General features: G+C 31.7%; 1 protein-coding gene across 3 annotated transcripts in view; it reads right to left on the bottom strand.

The window, feature by feature from the left end:
* The window catches only part of LOC126746342 (DNA topoisomerase 2), a 229,390-nt gene that overhangs the window by 47,553 nt on the left and 172,174 nt on the right, over window positions 1-9,663 (bottom strand). The gene's annotated exons all lie outside the window — the stretch shown is intronic.

The following is a 9,663-nucleotide window of genomic DNA, read 5'->3' as shown; positions in this document are numbered from 1 at the left end:
CAGGCCTAAAGTTATGTACAATTTTTTTGTTACAATTTGGTTCACAAAATTTCATTTTACAGAGGTATTTTGTTAGGTGGTCCAATATATAGGGACCTTTCCCCTATATACTGCTTTTTCCATACTATTTTTAACATGCAATTTTTCAAGATCAAATATATTTCAAAATGTTCTCACAGAAGTTAATAAGTTAACAAACAAATTTATAAATAAAATCAATTCTTTCAAAATATTCCAACTTAAACTAATTATACGTAAACTTATTAAAAAAATTAACAACTCCAAATAATAACATACTAAAAAAAGCACAAATAAAATACTAAATGTCAAACAGCCAAGTCACAAAAATATATCATCCAAATATTAAAATTTTTGTCAATCATGACTAATTTAAAATTTATATTGAAAACGATGTGGCCATGAAGTCTGAAACATTTTAAAAGTCAAGCACATTCTGCAAGGCATTTCTTAACAGCTGCCCTGAACTTCGTTACGTTCAGTAGTCTCACGAGTTTATTGTAGGCATTGAGAAACCAAGAATTATTTTTAGAAGTTAGCAATCTAAGTAAATTCGGTGGCAGTTGGTTTGCAGTACTCAGTACTAGTTGTGTACTTGTGATCGACTCGAAGTCTAGAACCGTATCGTATCGTCTAGAAAGTACCTAAAATGTTTTATTTTTTCCAATTTTAATATATTTTCTTTTCGTAACTATTCTAAGACAAAAGCAACGCGTCAAATAGATCGCGCAGATAGTGGGCTATGAATAAAATCGCACGATCAATAGCATCACATTATCATTTCAAATTGTTAACAGGTGTAAGTTTTGTGAAATAATGTTGCAAGTAGAAAAAAGAAAAAGGGTGGAATGAATATTTGTATTAAAAAGGAGTTCGAAACGTTAAAAAAAATAGCGCAATTGACTGAACTCTCAAAAAGTGCAGTGTATAAGACAATTAAGAGGATAAAACGGGTACAGACATAAGACATAGACCAGTTTCGGAAAGACCGTGTAAGATTCGCGGAAACAATTTAAACGCTTTAGTGAATTTAGGACGACAAAATCTGAGCGAAGAATAATGTGTGTCCAAAAACTGTCCGCATGGCACTGAAAAATCCCTGCAATACCACTTCTACAAAAGCAACGAAGAATGGAGTTTTGTCAATGTTTTCAAGAAGATAATTTCAGCAATATGTTTATATCTGACGAGACTTGTTTCCAGATTGGTGCAAACCATCTCAAATCATCAAAAATCAATCATCAAAATCGTGTAAAGCGAAATGTTTCCGTTCAAGTTTCCAAATTTCCCACTAAAATAATGGTTTGGGGAGCAATATCTCGTGGTGCTACAGCTCTGTTGATGGCACTGTTAATAGTCCAAAGTATTGTGATATTTTAAATGATTTTCTTCTTGAAACGGCTCATTTTATACCCAGAGGAAAGGCGTTTTTACTAGGACAAAGCAAGAGTACTTAAGCTTATGGAATCGTATGTTGTTGAAATCGAAGGGTTTATATAATCAGAATATCTTGTAAAGTCAGGAGTTCCATAAGGTTCAAATTTGAGCCCCTTGCTTTTTTTACTGTTCATAAACGACCTTGGGGAATGTTTAAAAAACCGCAAGCTATTTTTTGCTGATGATCTTAAATTATACCGGCAAAGATGTACAGAACTAGACTGCCTTCAATTACAAAACGAACTTAACATTTTTAGTGAATGGAGTGATAATAATAGGCTTAACTTAAATGTTTCAAAATGCTTTGTTGTTTCATATTCTAGAAAAATATATATTAAAGATCATCAGTATGAGATGAATTCAGAGAAACTTAGACGGCTTACTACAGTAAAATATTTGGGCGTTAACTTTGATGAATCATTCAATTTTCATGATCATATCTTAAAAACTACCATTTCTACATCACAATAACTAGGTTTTATTTTAAGAAACAGCAAAGCATTTCAAACCCAAAAAACACTATAGATTTTATTTAATTCGTTTGTTAGATCTAAGTTAGAATATGCTGTAATCATTTGGCATCCTATCTATCAAGTTTACACTAATAATTTGGGGCTCTACAGAGGAAATTTCAGAAATACTTAGCATTTAAACACGACGAGTATATATCCTGAATAGGGAACGCCGCAAGCTGTCTTATTGAAAAGATTTGGTGTGAGTTGTTTGTAGGACCACAAGGGTGATTCCCTTTTGATTTTTGTTTAAGTTATTGAATAACAAAATACACCGTGTGAAAGTGAGTAACTTTTTGTGTTTCAAGACGAAGTTCAATATATCCAAACAGCAATATACTTGCCAGATGTCCAATATATTATTTATGCCAAACATTTAATGTATTTGGAAATAAAATAGATTTGCTTTTTCTTGGTTTATCTACTTTTTCTTGGCTTAAAATGTTTTTATTTCCTTATTATAGTAGATGCAACGTATCTACACATTTGTAATCTATTGTTTAATTTTCTTATAGTTTTCTTTATAAATTTAACTACACTGTTGGAAATAAAGCGCAATTAATTTATTTGCTTAAGAGGCCATACTTCTGCCTACACTCAAGCTTGGATGCAAGAACACCAACTGACAACAATTTCATGACCAGCAGCTTCACCAGATCTTAGTCCTATTAAAAACATATGGGGATTAATAAAGATTGAAGGGGAACGAGCAGCCCTACGAATGACCGCCATCATCAAGCAGTTTGACAGTTACTTACTTTCTGGTGTACCTGGACGTTTAGTTAAGTGTATAGAATGAAATGGAGGTTGTATAAGTAAATGAATTATTTCTTCTTATTTTATAAATCAAATAATAAAAATATACAGTGCATTCACGATGACATGTACAAATTCATTTAAAATTCAGGAAGAAAAACACTATTTCCAGGCGATCCAGACATTATTAGCCAAATGATGATATAGAAAAAAGTGGAAAAGTCGAATTCGCATTTATATATCCCTATCTCAGTCTCAAACTTAGAAGAGTATGGGAATAAAGTGATGTTTTTCGGGTATAATCTGGGGAGTGTATATAGTGAAGGGAGTGGAAATAGTGTTTTTCTCCCTTAATTTATATCAAGGCAGTAAAACACTATTTCCACACTCCCCAAATATTAAGGGAGAAAAACACTATATCCAGGCAATCCAGACACTATTAAGAGAATGAAGCGAAAATATAGAAAAAAGTGGAAAGGTCGAATTCTCATTAATACATCCCGTCTGAGAATTAGAAGAGTTCATCTAGTTCTTTTATTTTTCGAAAACATCGATTAGCATTGTCACTTACGCGTTTTCTGCAATAAAAAATAACTATACAGGCTACCTCAAGTAGAAACTATGGCATCACCATTATTTTTTTAAAATGGAACACTGTATATTTCTTCGATATATTCTGACTACTTTTTGTATAGCCTACCAAATTCCTGTCAGCGGTTTGTCAAATTTGACGTAATAGACTAATGAAACATATGTCATTACAAAAATAATTTTTTTTACAATATTTATTATAACTGATGTTTAATTTATTTCCAATGTTCCATTTACTTCAATGCATTTTTGAAGTCGGTAAATAACTTCCAATTGCACATATAAAGTCACTTGCGAGTCGATTAGTCTAATTTCTTGTCGAATTCTTTGCTTTATATCATCAACATTATTTGGTCTTTTCACATAACCTTTGGACTTACAAAATCGCCCCATAAGAAAAAATCTAATGGGGTTATATCCGGTGACCTTGGTGGCCACTCAATCAATAAAAACAGCTAAAAGCAAAGAATAAAACAACTAAAGCAAGGATAAGTTCTAATATGACAATTATACTCACAAATGCATGACAAACGATTAGTAGTAGGTTCTAAATGTGGTAACTGTTCGAAAATAATAAGGTCTACTTACTATCTAAGAAATCACATAAAAAATTAATTTTGGCGCCATAGTTTCTACTTAAGATAACATGCAACCAAAATTTTGTTACATCATATTTGATAAACCTTTAACTTTATATTGGAAATATTTCATACAATTGTAAAACGACATAATAAGCAAGGTGTTCCATTTAAAAAAAAAAATGTTGACTCCATAGTTTCTACTTGAGACACATGTATAAACAAATTTATTTCAAAAAAAGTGACTCATTACAGCCTGCTTAGTAAAATGACCAGATCTGAATCGGTATAAATTGGCACTAAGAAATTTATGCTTCTCAATATAAGAATAAAAGTGAGACTTAAATTCAACTTTAAAATAGTTCCAAATATTGGCAGAATAGATACGCTCTATAGTTCTCTACATATTCTTATCTCCTTTCTGTCTGAATTTTAAAGCATTTAAAACTTATGAGAAATATACCTTCCTCAATTCAAACTCTTAAAAGATGTATCAAAATAGGGACTAAAAAAGTTTTGTGTACTTAATTATTTTAAGGTTAAGTTCATATACAGGTTGTCAATTTGAAAACTTTCCGCCTCTATTATCTCGAAACGGGTTAGGTTTTTATAAAATCGCTAGGACGCGTCAATTTTATTATCGAGGGAATACAATTTTTATATAGAAATCACTTTGCCTTTTTCAACCCTCTTCTCGTCTCAACCTTCCTCTCGAAAACTGAAATAGCAATAGGGGTTGAGTGATACCTCTTTTGAAAGAACTTTCCATTCTCTACATTTTGGCACCTTATTTTTTCAATTTGAGTGCTGCGTTGCCAAGTCAAAGTGTTCTCTCTTGTTCTCCAAACAAAAATAAATTCTATTCTCAAATTCTTCCCGAACATTTTAAATGACCACTTCTGGAAGCCCTACATGCCCCTGTAATTCTTATTTTTAAATCGTCGATATTATCAGGCTAAGTTTTGTAAACAACCGTTTTAATATGCCCCCATAAGAAAATATAACGGCGTTACGCCTGGTGACCTAGCAGGCCATTCTATCGGTCTTCTTCTACCAATCCATTGGTTAGGGAATCATTTGTCAACCATGCGACGGAGCTCCATCTTGCTAAAAGTGTAGTTCGTTTTGCTGCAAAATGTTACCACCAACTTGATTGTCCAGTTCAGTTGTTATTAAATGATCAATTACATCTTCAAGTAGGTGTAAGTAGAGCCCCCCAGTTAAGGTTTCTTTAATAAACAACGGTCCTATAGAACCATTTTCGAGAATACCAACCCAAACATTAATTTTTCGTGGCCACTGTGTAGCACCCTCTCTAAAAATGTGGGATTGTTGTCACCCAGTATCGACAATTCTGTTTATTGATGTGGCCGTTTACGAAAAAGGTACATTCATCACTAAAGCAAATGTTGCTTACCAAAATTTCACGAGTGTTATTAAGTTAGACATGGTTTCGCGAAACTCCATTCTCCTATCAAAATCGTCCTCATGAAGTTCCTGTAAAATTTGGATCATACAGATGATATTTATGTAACTTTAATGCTTTTCGTACAGTTTCATGTGATATTCCAGTTAGAAGTGCTACTGTACGGAGAGAATTGGTCGGTTCTGCAACGAATGTTCTCTCTTAAGCATTTTCGTATAAAACACGCCGATTTGCTCTTTTTTTTTTTGTTTCCAACTGAACCCGTTTCACTAAATTTTTCTACTAAGTCCAAAATGTATCTGTGACTTACATTAAAATTAGGATTTCTGTTATTAAAAATTTCTATCGTTCTTCTTGCGCATCAATTCTTTGCCTAAGCGTGTATATCATAGTTACTAACAATAACACACAAATTATAGCAATAAATTTTAACTGATTTAAATACCTGGTAACATTGACTGGTAGGAAAATTCACTATATAATATTTTAAATTTCGGATCATACCATCAAACTGTATCGAAAAGAATTTAATTGCAAACGAAAATAAACAAAAAAAATCTAAATGCTTATCTTGCCTGACCAAAAGAATTTATCGGATTGATAAACACTTTCAGTGATAAATGCACCTGTTCTGTCTATGATCATGTCAAAAAACAGTAAGTCAATAGGTTAGTAAAATGACGTATTGATTTATTAAAACAATTTACTAACCTAAAAAACATGTTCCAATACAAATCTTGGCTTTACTGTAATTAAAACACTTACAGGAATAATGTCTAATAATAAGTAATTTACAATGCTTAAATAACCCTAACTTGGCAACCCAGCAGTCAAATTTAAAAAATATAAAGTGCCAAAATGTAGAGAATAAAAGGTTCTTTCAAACGAGTTCAACCCCTATTGCCATTTAAGATTTTCGAAAGGGAGGTTCTGGGGGGTAGGGGTTGAAAGAAGCAAAATGATAAAATTGACGTGTCCTAGCGATTTTATAAAAACCTAACCCGTTTCGAGATAATAGGTGTGGGAAGTTTTCAAATTGAGACTGTATATTAACAACAGATGAATGTTACTGGAACTAAGTTCAGAAAAAAGGAATTGGAATATTGGGCCACTACGATTCCATTAATCCTAACTGAAAAACTTTTCTACAGTTTTAAGAGTGGGTAGATGTGGTTTACCATTGTAACTTTCTTATTTTTCTGAAACTTTGTTCTATATCGTAAACATGCATAGTATCTCAAATATAATAACACATTTACTATACTACATATTGTCTCGTTATATCTGTGATCGTATTTAAGATAGCGTATATTTTTAAAGATCACAAAAATGCCGTATTTTGAAAAATTATGAATATTTATAAATTTCTCTCTCATACTAACTCAATTATTTTTGCCAATATCAGTCATTTTTTTATTAACTAAAGTTTTTAGAAAATATAGTTTTTTCATAACCTTTTTTAAAGTTCTCTACAAACAATAGAACCAAGCCCGTTTCCTTACCTTTCTTTTTCCTGGATTTGCAACTTCCTTTGAGGCATGAAATTATTAACAAAATAATTTTAATTTAAAAAATTAGAACTAAAAAAAACCAAAAAATATATATTTTTTTCTACTTAATACTTTTTTGTTTTTGAAGGTGGTAAACAATGGTACAGTGAAAACATCTTGTCGGACTTGCATTGTCTTATTTATTTAATGTAACACGACGTTTCGGTTGGTAAGTATCTCCAACCGATATCAAGTGTAAACTAATACTTTTTTAGTATGATGGATTTTCCTTGAGACATTCAGATTATCAGGAATTAGCAAGTAATACTATGTTTTTATATCCTGTAATTTAGAGGCGCACATTAAATTATTTTAGATACCTACAACCTTAAACTAAATAAAAAATCCTCTTGGCGAATATCCATAAAATATATATCCATAACCGGTTTCAAAAAAACTTATTTCTTTAATGTTTTTAATAATCTCGTACATAATTTTAACAGGTATGTTTATCAGCAATGTACTATATTGGTTTAATAATGCCTTTTGGTTAAGCTCGTTTCTCTATGCAATTGAAATAAAAATTTTAAAATCTATGATTGCCATCAGTCAGCCGAATCAGTTTCTGATACTTTATATAGTTTATAAGGTATTTGCAAAATTATTTATTTTTTATTTAATTTTTCGTAATGGAATTTATATTTCTTATTATGCGGTTAAGCATTTAATATAGCAAATGCAAAGCAATTTTCAATTTACGTCAGGTTATTAACTGACGCTCAAGTCCACAAATCCGACAGAATATTTTTGCAAAAAATGTTGGCTTTTTGATTAATATACTAAACACATATTGTTGTTAAACACATTCAATTGCAGCGAATTTTTCCTTGGGTCAATCTTGCACAAATTCATTCAATTTGAATTTTATTTGATTGTGCACTTTAGAACATTGAAAGGCTAGAATTAGTAAACAACAACTTTATTTGAGTCCAACATGTGCACAGGGGCAAGGTGGGTGTTTTCTTTACAAACATATTGATCGATTCTCTGTTGTCAAGTTTACACACATTGTCAAAAGAGGAAATTTTTAGCTATACAGGGTTTCTCACGACGAATAGACGCGATCGATATTTCCCAAACTAATTTTTCAAAAATTTTGAAAATTTGGCAACATGGCACAGTCGATGGGGGCCACACAACTAAAATATTTTGACAGTTGTGACGTTTCCGGTTATACCGGAAGTAGGTGTCAACTTCGTTATTTTTAATGGAACACCTTGTATATTTTTACATTTTTGGCTTCCACGTGAAATTCTAGGTATATTTTGTGTATAATGTCCTATACCTAAGTGTAACCGTTTTTGAGATATTTTTAATTTCATGTGAAAAACTATGTTTATAAGCCCTAACATAATTACCGATTACTCCCTTTTAGTAGCCTTTATTTATTGGTTAGTTTTAATTTTATTTTAAAGGAAGCACCACATCATCGGAAGGATCCCAAATGAGTAAATTATTTTTGTTTTTCTGGAGACGTGCAAACGTCGATTTTTTGATAAAATATTAAATATCTCACAAACGGGTAAGTTTTGGTATAGACGATGCTTGATAAAAGGTATGCAGAATTTTTAAAGCAATCCAAAAATGCAATAAAATATAGGGTGTTCCATTTAAATTAAAAAAGTTGTGTATCATATCACATTTATGAATCACCCTGTATATCCAAAAATATTTGTATGTTACGCACCTTAGACAGTAAAGTAACTTTGTATAAAATTTTTTTTTGTATCACTGTATAAGGAGCTATCGTCCGTTATCGCACTAATGGGACACCCTGTATAATAACAAGAAGAATAAAATATGTTTAATTTTGTTTAATTTTTGCCACATCAGATGCATACTCCAGAGAAAATAGACCTTTTCTTCACGCGGATCATACTGAGTTTAAGAAAATGATGAATGGACTAAGACCCGGATATAATGGTCCTTCTTCATATCAGATTGAAGGGCCAATTCTAGAGGAAATGTATGACAATATTATAAAGGAATGTAGGAATATTTTAGAAGGACAAACAGTTTGTATGTCGTTGGATGGATGGAGCAATGTGCATAATGAGCCTCTGGTATATAGTAGTATTATTAACCAAAATGGTGTCACACACTGCGGAGTAGAAATGTTAAAAAAATGCGTCTTAAATTAGAAAAACAAATAAGCACACTTCAATATGGATGTTCAGCTCATACTTTAAATTTATTGGCTAAAGATTTAGAAATTCCTTCAGCAACTTCAAACATTTTAAAAGTTATTAAATATTTCCGGAACAAACATGTACTATCTGGACTTTCACTAATGTTGGAGGTAAAAAATTGGTTAGGCCTCTTGAAATAAGGTATAGCGCAATGAATAATGCACTTAAGTCATTTTCAGACAATAGAGGAGTTATGGTTTAGTTGTGTCATGATCATAAAGAGGTGATTGAAAGTGACATAATAAAAATTGTAAATGATGCTCAGGTTGCATTAAACGCCAGCGATTTAATTGCTCGCCTAAACCACAGCTCTTGATAGAGTCCAAAGAGATTATACTACCATAACGGTATGTGTGGAAGTTTGGCATAAATTAGAAATCGATTTGTCTGGACAGCCACTCTCAATAAAAAAAAAAATCTTTAAAAGAAAAAATATTGCACTTGGACCTATGCATTATTTGGCAAACATAATGGATCACCGATTTTTGGGACGACACCTAACAACTACCCAAAAAGGAGAAGCCTTTGAGTATTTAAACAATGTTAACAGTTCTTTTGTTCCTTTTGTTATGGCTCTTATGTCAAAAGAAAGTCCATTTTCAAAGT

The sequence above is a fragment of the Anthonomus grandis genome, chromosome 17 (genome assembly GCF_022605725.1).
Source record: "Anthonomus grandis grandis chromosome 17, icAntGran1.3, whole genome shotgun sequence".
NCBI classification, from domain to species: Eukaryota; Metazoa; Arthropoda; class Insecta; order Coleoptera; family Curculionidae; genus Anthonomus; species Anthonomus grandis.
The sequence above is the reverse complement of the archived record's forward strand: the minus strand, read 5'-3'. Positions and strand labels throughout refer to the sequence as shown.